The following is an 11223-nucleotide window of genomic DNA, read 5'->3' as shown; positions in this document are numbered from 1 at the left end:
GATCACGCTTGTAGTCAGCTGGTGACCCCAAACCGTCACATCAACTGATGCTATACTATCTCTTTTAGTACAGTTTTACTTTTTTTTCCTATTATCATATCAAATCATATTAATCTTTGTACATAATGACAACCTTTGTAATAATCTTTTATGTTTTTAAGTATTAGGAATAATTAATTATATGTTTAGTCAATAATTATTATTATTATTTCTATATTTTATTATGATATTATAACTTTAATGCATTTTATAAATCAATGTGCATATATGTATTGATAGCATAGAAGATCTTATAGTAATTTATGACCTTATTTTATTAATAGATGTTTTTACGTTACATGATTTTTAATTTTAAAGTAATCTTTTTATAGACAGTTAAATATTATAAAATTTATGTTCAATAATAATATATTTAAATTTTAAAATTTTCAATTAAGAATTTTAATTTATTATATAAAATTATTTTCCTTATCTTTTAACGATGGATTTTAAGAATATAAAGAAATTAAAATACATAATATTTTGAATTATTAACAATTAAACTTTATTTTTCTCTTAAATATTTTATTTGGATAGAACAATTGAAATATTTTAGATTTCAATTTTTTGTTTGAATAGAATAATTTAATTTTATTTTAGATGAACTCAACTTTATTCTTTAGCATAAGTTGATTTAGTTTGACTTTAAATCTAGATTATTTGTCTTGACGTTCAACTAAGGTTGATTAATTTCAACTTTCAATCTAAGTTGACTTGGTTTGATCTCTAGTATGAGCCCATTCGACTAAGATATATAAATGAGTTTGAGATATACAAATTTTAAAAATAGTCTTTTAATTGCATATATGTTCTTTAGATATCATAAGGTGTTTTAATGCAACTCAAGTTAAGTTTAAGCTAGCTAAGCTACAAGAAATCAAGCCAAATATTGTATAAAGAAGACAAGAAAAGTATGAAAAAGAGAAAAAATGGTGTTTGTTGAAAACATAGTTTGGCTGAGCCAACCTAGTGTGCTAATTAGGTACTTAATTCCCTCTAACTATGTTGGATAGTTCTGACACTATTGAACACTTTACTTTCTTTTGTACTTTGCCTAGTTGCATTTTTCAAGCTTTCTAGTTCAGATTTTAAGCTTTCATTTTCTTTGTGCATGTTTTCTATTCTATCTTCTAAGCATCTCTTTTCACTCTTAAACCTATTTATTTGGTACTACATTTCATAGTTTCACCATGTAATTCTTGAAAAGCATCAAGTAATTGATAATACCTGCCTTTAATGGATTTATCTTCAAAACTACTAGCACTGTTTTCAGAACAAATTGATCCTACCAACAAGCACAAATTGGTTTCCTCTTCAATGCTCTCATCTAAGTCACTTGAGGAGGAACTTGAAGCATGGTCTTCCTAGGCTATATAGGCCTTTTTCTTCTTGTGATTTCTGCTGTCTTGATTGGTTTTCTCTTCCAGATTCTATTTCATTTTAACCATTGGACACTTAGGTTTAATATGTCCAATCTTGCCACATTCATAGCAAGTTGGTGCAACAACTTTTTTTCCTTTTCTCCTATTTGTCCTTGCATTACTTGCAAAATCAGAATTGGTTTTGTTTTTGAACTTCATGAGTTTTGAGAACCTTTTTACCATAAAATTCATTGCTTCAAGATTAGTATTGTCAGCTTCAAGATCATCTTCTGCATCATTTCTCATTGAGCTTGCCTTGCTTGTTGTTTTCGCAACTATCTTGAGAAAATTTGTGTGTTTTTCTCTCCTTCTTCTTCTTCTTCTTTCAGTCTTCCCAATTCAAGCTCATGTTCTCTCAATTTTCCAAATAAGGTGGTCATATTCATGGTGGTTAAATCTCTGGATTCAGATATTGTAGTGACCTTTGGTTGCCAACTCTTATTCAAACTCTTTAGAATCTTGATGTTTAGTTCTTCCTTATCAAAGGTTTTCCCCAAGAGTAGCAAAATGATTTACAATGTGAGTGAATCTCTTTTGCACATCATATATTGTCTCACCACTCTTCATCCTAAACATTTCATATTATTGGATTAAAGAATTCTTCCTAGCTTTTTTCACCTCATCTGTACCTTCATGTGTTACCTCTAACACTTTCCACATCTCTTTTGTAGTTGTACACATAGATATTCTATAAAATTCATCAATAGTAAGTGCAGAAGAAATAAAGTTTTTGGCTCTAACATCACAATGAGCTCTTTTATTTTCATCAGCAGTCCATTCAAAAAAAAATCCTTAATCTTTGTTTTTCCATTCTCAACTTTGGTTGGTTCAAAGGGACCATTTATTACAACATCCCATACTCCTTTATCTATCGATTATAAGAAGATTTTCATTTTGATTTTCCAAAAGGGGTAATTCTCAACCGCAAATAGTGACGGTCTATTCATAGATGCACCTTCTCCAAAGGTTTGAGATATATAGGCCATCAAGATCATTTTAATTGATTGAACTACGAATGCAATCAATTAAATTTCGATCCATTTTCCAATTTCCGATTCTGGTGCCAATTGTTAGAAATTTAAGGCCTTATATCTCAATCCAAGAGAAGGGGTGAATTGGATTTTACCCTTTTAAAAAATCTTTTTAAAATCTTTATGAGTTATTGGATCTTGAAATCAATAATCAAAGAATTATGAATCAACTAAGTAGAGAAGGAGAAGAAAAAGATCAAGACACACAATCTATATTGGTTCGATTATCACAAGCCTACATCCAGTCCTCCTTCAACAACCTTAATTGAAGGGAATCCACTATAGTGATTGATTTTATAAGAATACAATGAGAACCCTCAATTGCACTCCTCTCGCCACTCAAAATCAAAATACGAATACAATGAACACACTCAATCTTTTACAAACACAAGAGCAATCCCAGCTCTCAAACCTGGCTATCCTCACACAGGTATACAATGAACAAATTGTTGATGAACCAGAACTTTAACACAATCTTCAAAATGCAGATTCAATCAGAACCAATGTAGTCCAAAGTCTTGAATGAGTTCTCGATATGTAATCACCAAATGAAGCTTAGACTCTCCAAGAACGTTTCTTGAGATCGCCTGTAATCAAAGCTCAAGAAAACTGTTAGTATTTGAAAATTAGAACGCTATAGAAATAGGTCTCAGTCACATATATATAGGATTTTCAAATTCTGTCGTAGAATAATCGATTATGTTAATTTCATAATCTATTATGTTTTTCCTTCTAGTTTAACAGATTACTCCATGCATGTAACTGATTATTTAAACTCTTAAGTTATTGTTGTTGCTTTAAACAGTCTTAACAAATTAGACTATTTGTGTAATGGATTAGGCTATTCTTATCAAACTTATGTAATTGATTATATTGACACTTAGCCATATTAGTCATTCATTAGTCATCCTTACCAAATTGTGTTACTTATATAACAAATTATGACCTTCTCTCTGTTTTAATTGGTTATGTAACTTATATAATCGATTATAATAAAGTGATTTTCTCCTCTTTAGCTTTCTAAGTGTTCTGGCTAAATCTAATAGATTATTACACTTATGTAATGGATTATTTATACCAGAAACTAGATTTCTAATCTGTTTTAGGCTTGATCGACTCATAATTACTGGATTCAAACATCTAGTACTAACATGTTAAAGATATACACATTTATTATGCCATTTTATTGTGCAAGAAACCATTAAAACAATTAATCTATTCATCATAAAAAAACAAAGATGTAAAGAAGTTAAGCTCCCCTTATCAACACAAACCTATCTCCCCGACTCCTCAAGAATTAACAAGTCAAAACACTAATACTACGCGTACCGGTGCACTATACTCAACATGAGCCGAAACCTTTAGATGAGACATCCAACCCTCTCGAGTTCTCACGGAGGAGGACGGGTGACACTTAGATCTCTATCTCTATGCGAGACTCAACTCCTTATCGTATCATAATACGAAAAACTCACACGACTAACACCAATATAAAGAAATAACGTAGTTTTATATTCACAACCAAAAAACCATACACATTACATGTATTATTCACAAATTAATAATTTAAAACACCAAGATTGTTATCATTGGAATTAATCAACAACCCAAACCAAAACAATCATTTATCAAATGATTATAAGTGGACCCTAAGAATAAACACCCATCACTAGTGCAGTAAGAGGAAATGACATCGGTTACTTTTGCTTATAGGCACCGGTTCTATAACCGAGGCATATACAGGCAAGGTAAAAAGGGGTAAGTTTATGCCTCGGTTATGAACTGAGTCAAGAAGGATTGGATTATGCCTCGGTCTTTAGGTAACCGAGGCAGTAACATTTTTTTTTTAATTTTTTCAACCTTTAGGATACTGATTCACTATGGAATGATCTTGCTGATGTTCCCAAAGCTGGTAAACAACCATCCTCATCTCCTTAACATTGTTTGTTGACCACTACTACCTTCAAAATTTCCTTCCTAATCACCACGCTGTTTAGTTCTCCGGTCAGTAAGCAAGGTAACACTTTTCCCTTCTTTCTTCGATGGTCGTGCTCGTGCACTTCACCCTCAAACCCAAACCCCCAAACCCAAATCCCAAGCTCAAAGAACCCTGTTGAAAACACTGTCGCAACTTTTCCCGCTGGATCCCCCTCCCTGCCCTCGACGGAACCGTAAGAAGGCACGCCCTCAAAAACCACAAGGAGCCTCTCAAGAACCGCAACGCCTCTCATGAACCAGTAGCAAAACTCCTAAAAGGCCAATGAAAATTCTAATCCAGCAAAAAACATAATAATTCAATCATTCATACACAGTCCAAGTAAAAAACAAAATTGAACGGGAGAGACGAGAACGAGGAAGCGGTGCCAGTTCGACTGAGGGGGCGGAGCGTGATCGCGTCCGGTGGCGGTTCCGACTAGTCCTGAGTTTGATGGATCGGATTGGGTGGCGATTGGTGGTGAGGTTGGGGTTGCAGGGTGGGAGGCGTGATGGGTTTAGGGGTAGGACAGGTTAAGATGAGGATGCGGCCATGGGCTTTGGGGCCGAAGACAGAGGAATAGGCTTCCGCGGGAGCAGGTTGGATGCAGCCATGGGCTTTGGGCGGCAACGGAGCGGCGACGTTGAAGGAGAGGTTGGATGTAGAACCTTCCCTTCGTCTAGGTTTTAGGTTGCGTCGACGGAGGCGGAGGCGCGACGACGGAGACGGAGGCACTGCGAGGGAGCGCGACGACAATGGCGTCGAGGCAGCACGCTGGCGACGATGAGGAGGGAGCGTGACGGCGAGGCAGCAAAGCGGTTGCGCGAGAAGCAGGGGACGACACAGCGGGAGGCAATGTGAGGCTGAATCTTGCGCGAGAACAGTGGCAGAGTGGTGGCATAGAGCGGCGGAGTGGTGGCGACGGAGAGGCGGAGCGGCGAAGTGGTGGCTATTTCAGGGTGATTGGAGAACAGTGAAAGCAAAGAGAGCGAGAGAGAAGAAGAGGAACAATGAGAAGGAGATTTGAGCGAGAGAGAAGAAGAGGAACAATGAGATCTATGAGGTTATAAAACTCTAGACTATCTCGGTTACGGATTTACCTGAGGTAATAGAGGCATACTGCCTTTGTTTCAAGCATACCCGATGCCTAAAGTGTCAGAAAATAATTAAAATTTCAAAACATATACGCGTTATATGTCTCGGTTGGCGCGTAACAGATGCTGGAAAGCTTTTCTGCTTCGGTTCTACTGATACCCGAAGCAGTTGACCTTATTCAAAAACTATGTTAGCTTCTATCACGTTATTTAAGTGTGCGCTGGTGCGACTTTATGCTTCGATTTCTGACTTAATCGAGGTAATAGACGTTTTAGATTTCAGTTTTTCCTATAAATCGAGATATATAAATTCTCTAAAATTATAAAAATATCACCACAATTTTATACGCTTCGATTTCAGTAAAACCAAATAGTGATAAAAAGCTTTTTTTTTTTTTTTTACTTGTGCATGATGCGAGAGTAGTAAACACAAAGTAGCCACTGTCCTTCGTGCATAAACAAAGTTTTCACTGTTTCACGTGAAACCATCACTCACCCAAAAATCATTTTATTCTCCTTCTTCTCATACACACAACGTGGGTCCCCCACATCATCTATCAAATTCTTATTTAAAACAACAAAACCAACCAAAAGGGAGAGTCTTCCTCTCTGCCTTTAAACTAATCACGCGCAACACTTAAAAGAGTACTACTACTAAACTAAAACGAAGTGGGACCCACGCGGGTCCCAAACTCTCAAAAACAAACCCTCAACGACGTCTCATTCTCTCCCTCCTCGCTGCCCTAGAACGTAGGTTAGCCCCATGCAGTGGCCACACTCCATTCATTTCAACAATCACCACTCCCTCTTCTAATTATACTCCTACGTGAATTTCTCATTTCCTTCTTCCTCCTTATTCTTTTTCTCTACTTCCACGAACTCACTTCTTCCTCTGCATCGCAACTACTTTTCTTGTCTTTCCCCTGTAACCCATGACCACTTCATTTTACATCATTCCTCGAGCAACCCGAGGCTACTCATTTTTCTTCTCTACCTACACAACTACCATTTACCATTCTACCATGAACCCCGAAACCTATCTTCATTATTTTCCTCCACTACCAACCAACTTCTCCTCACCTCGCCCACCTTCTCCTTCTTCTACATATATTCTCTATCCCATCTCCTCTAGTCACCACAGGTTCGTTACACATCCACTCAACCCTTCACCTCAAGTATACCCGCACTCTCTCTAGGTCCCAAAGGAGCATCTCTGCACCTCTCACCTCTTCCACGAAAGGAAGAGAAAACGAGACTCCCCCCACATTATCCCACTCTGCGTAGAGAGTGAAACGAGACTACATGCTATCAAAGCAAGGAAAGAAAAAGGAAAAGACAACAACCTCCTCCTTAACCCAACATACATACATCAACGGGTCAAAGATAAACATGTATGAACTGAAACGAAAACACCCCACAACAACAGTTTAAATACCAACCCTACATCCCGAACATATACAACCACTCATTTGATTCCCCAAGCGTGGAACAGTTACCAACAACAGCACCAGGCACAACGTATAAAAGAAAACATAACATCCCAAACCCTATATACACAACATAGTTTCTAGCCACTCCCCTCACCTGGCTTTTCTAGAGATCCTCTAGGGTTCCTTTGACTCCTAACACACTGGTTGACCTCTCCTTGTTCACAACAGCAACTAGTCTCCTCCTAGTTTCACGGAAAGGGACTGATTAGTTTCCCCCTGAGCCCTGCACACAAACCATCCAATGAGAAACAACGAAAGGCCTTTCTCTCTCACCTTTGGAATCTAATCCATGCAAAAGGAAAACAAAATATTGACCAAACAAGTACTATGCATGAAAAATAAAGAATTTCTAAGCTACTCTCTCTTCTCCCATTAGGCAATCAAGCTGCTGGGCCCCACTTCTTAAAGTATTGCACGAGAGAGAAAGAAATCTAAAGGGACTAAAGTAATTCCCTCACTGCCAGCAGGTGGCCCCAACCACACCTCGCCAATAAGAAAAAGGATAAAAGAGTGCTAGGGAAGTGTTGTGATGGAATTGAGCATAGGTTCGCAAACCCACATAACTCAAGGCAAAGACCCTCAGCACTACACCAGTTCCCATCCACTAATATGTAATACAAACATTAGTATTTAACCGTTACTTCAAGCATTTTTGAAAATTAAAATAAAAACAATTATTAAGTAATTTTCATTAATCTCCTTAAACTTTTAAACGTCCGACCTCCCTCCGACGTCTTTGTGGGTGACGTTAGTCAGACGTCGGGGGTACACATCGGACATCTATATAGACGTTCGATGTGTCAGCCCTGACATCTATGTAGACGTCCAAGGTGTACCCACCGACGTCTACATAGACGTTCGCTGTGTCAGCCCCCGACGTCTATGCAGATGTCCGAGGTGTATCTCCCTGACGTCCATATGCCTGAACGGTTTTGTACTAGGGATTAGGGGTTGGACGTCGGTTTGTGCACTGCCAGACGTCTATAGACGCCCGTTAATGCACTAACCGACGTCTACTGGGTGTTTTTTTTTTAAAATTAATTTATTTTTGCAATAAAACCACACCTGAAAAACAGAAAATTGTCCCAGAACAATATAGTATTATATATATATATATATATATATATATATATATATATATATATATATATATATATGCGTTTCATATAAAGAAAGTTCTACTTAATGTAAAAAATAATCCACTAGCAAAACTATCAAGATATAAACTTAAACTAAAACTAAGCAATGTTCAACAACAAATAAAACTATTCCTAACTCCATTCTTGCAGAAAATAAGCTGTCCACTCCTGCCTTATCTGCCTAATTGTGTCCTCTGGTATAGGAGATGTACTCTTTAAGCGCTGCAAAATTGAAGAAAGATTCATTATGGTTTCATATATGTTTGAAGATGAATTTGATTTGTAATGTATTCAAGGTATACATCATTACCTCATTCCAGTCATCTGTAATGACAACTCGAATGATGGTCTTAATCCAACACATGACATAGAAGCCACATTCCCATGAATCTAGCTGCTGGTTACACTAAAATGACAAACTAAATAGTTAAGAATTTAGATCATTCAATAACATAGGAAATGAATTAGAACTATAAATGACTTACAACCTTTGGATACAAAATTTGAACTAGTTGACCTCGAGATTTACCAATAATTCTGTACAGATTAAAACACAAAGTAAAATTAATATAACTATATTTATCATAAAAGTTTAAGGTGAACATCAAATTCAAAGTCAATTTTGGAGAAACACTTACCGTTGAAGCATTGTTCTCAAGTCATTTTTCATCTTCCTATGCAACGAACAAAACCATATACTGAACCAAAATTTTATCAATCTTATCCATAAACTCCAACTTACATGTTATTGCAAATTATGAAAAATAATTTTCTCAAACTATCCAATCGGACAATTCAAAATTTAATACAAACGATTAAAAGATTAATCGTTTGTATTAAATTTCAAACGGGAACTAAGTTTCACTCAATGATTTGATACTTATAATCTAACATGTAAATTATAATAACACAACTAATACATGCATATTCAAAAGCCAATAACACATGCAGACCTTAAAGTCAAAAACATGCATACACAAAACCCAATAACATGCATACAAAAAAATTATCAACAAAGAAGCTAAACTTTTTAGCAGATTCCAAATCAAATAGAGGGAAAAGGAGGAGTGCACGACCTAAAATATAGGCCAAAAATAGTCAAAAACGCTGCCTAAGAACACGCAAGAAACTGCACCAAAACGCACCGAAAACGATTTTTAATCGGTTCAAATCAAAGATATTTCATCACAGAGTAATTTAATCGGATTAAAAGTAAATTTAAACGGTCCAAAAGAGAGAAAACGCACTTGGAAATGCAATGCCGCAGAGAGAATTCGCGGGGAAGACAATGAACAGTGAGCGTAACTCCTCGCGGGTTCGCCATTAGTATAAATGGTACTAGACGTCCGTTGTGAGGGTGCCCCGACGTTTATAATATTATAGACGTCGGTGCCATAACTAATATGAAGTCTTTTGGATTTAAATATTCATATTCGCGGGGGTTTTAGACATCTGTTAGAGGGGCCCTGACGTTTATAATATTATAGACGTCCGACCCCCCCCCCCCATAACGGACGTCTAGAGTACCACTTATTTACGAATATGCCACCGGTCAATTATTTACGTTGGTGTTTTCGTGGGCGGACATCTATTGGGTTATGTAAAAGGCCAATTCTGCACTAGTGAAATAAATATTTTAGGACTTGGGAGAAATGAATACCTCATACGGAATTTGCTTATAATAGGATAGTTCATTCTACTTGTATATCTCCATTTGAGGTAGTCTATGGTTTTAAGCCTTTAACTCCCACTGGTGCAGTTAAGGGAAACGACATCGGTTATTTTGGCTCATAGACAATGGTTCCTAAACCGAGACATATACAGGCGAGGCAAAAAGTCTACCCCTTTTTGCCTCGGTTGTGAACGGAGGTAGTATTGTGGACTCTACTGCCTCGATTGGGATATGAACCGAGGCAATAGAGTGTTTTTTTTCTTTTGCACCAGCATTTCTCCGTCACATCTTCCCTCTCCCGACCACTCCCATTGTAATTCACCTCCCCTTCCTCCGCCTCATACTCAAACCCCAACCCCATCACCTCATTGTCAACACCATCCATAGCAGTCCCAAAATCCCCATCCCCATAAACGTCCTTCCAGCTCCACTGGCAAGGATACGCCATAGGATCACACACTCGCAAGTCCGCATCTTCGCCAGTGAACCATCCGCGACAAAGAAGACGATGCCAGATTCACTCAAAAACACTTCCTCTCCCTTCGATTTATCTTTCGCCAACTCGATGGCGATTACGGAAATGACACCATACTCGATCCAGCTACCACGTCACTAGAAACCCCCTCGACGAAATCAAAGCAACCCTAACTCGCCATTTTGGGGCTGACATCCTCCTCACTCCGCCGTCAACGAATTCTCATTCGCACTTCTCTTTCTCTTCCTCATACTCAATTTGATCCCTCTTCGTGTATCTTCGATCAATTCAAACATTGCTTCTTTTCTCTAAACGAAGAACTGCAATTGGACGAGGTTACCGTTTCCAATCGCTCTAATTCGGCTTCGTCAGGATCTGATTCAGAAAGAGATTGCAGTCAGAACAACGCGCTATTGGAATCACGGAAGAGGTCTTGGCCATCGCGATGAACATCGCTATGCATCCCGAGACATGGTTGGGTTTTCCTATCGTCTAGGTACCCTATCGCTTGAATCCTCCAACGTACGAAAGTCAGACCCGTCCATCACCATGCGCCAATGTTCACCATGCCATGGAACCTCGCGAAAGTTGTCGGAGCTGGAAGGCGCTGTCTTGGGGTGTCCGTGGAGAGGAAGGCACTGTTTGGGGGTGTTCGTTGAGAGGAAGGAGAGTTCGCGTGAAGAAGAAGAAGAAAATTGTTCGTATGAAAAGTCTGAGTTGTAGAAGGTTATACGCTTCAGTTCCCCTGCATAACCGAGGTAATAGCCCATTTTCGAAAAGTTTGTCAGATGAAAAGTTTGACTTGTAGAAGAGAGAGGAGATTTCTGTAGGGTTATATGCCTCGGTTCCCCTATAATCGAGGCAATAACCCTCTTACGCTTCGGTTC

This window comes from Vigna umbellata, chromosome 11, assembly GCF_029865625.1.
Source record: "Vigna umbellata cultivar VRB3 chromosome 11, Vumbellata_1.0, whole genome shotgun sequence".
NCBI lineage: Eukaryota > Viridiplantae > Streptophyta > Magnoliopsida > Fabales > Fabaceae > Vigna > Vigna umbellata.
Note: the sequence above shows the minus strand (reverse complement) of the source record.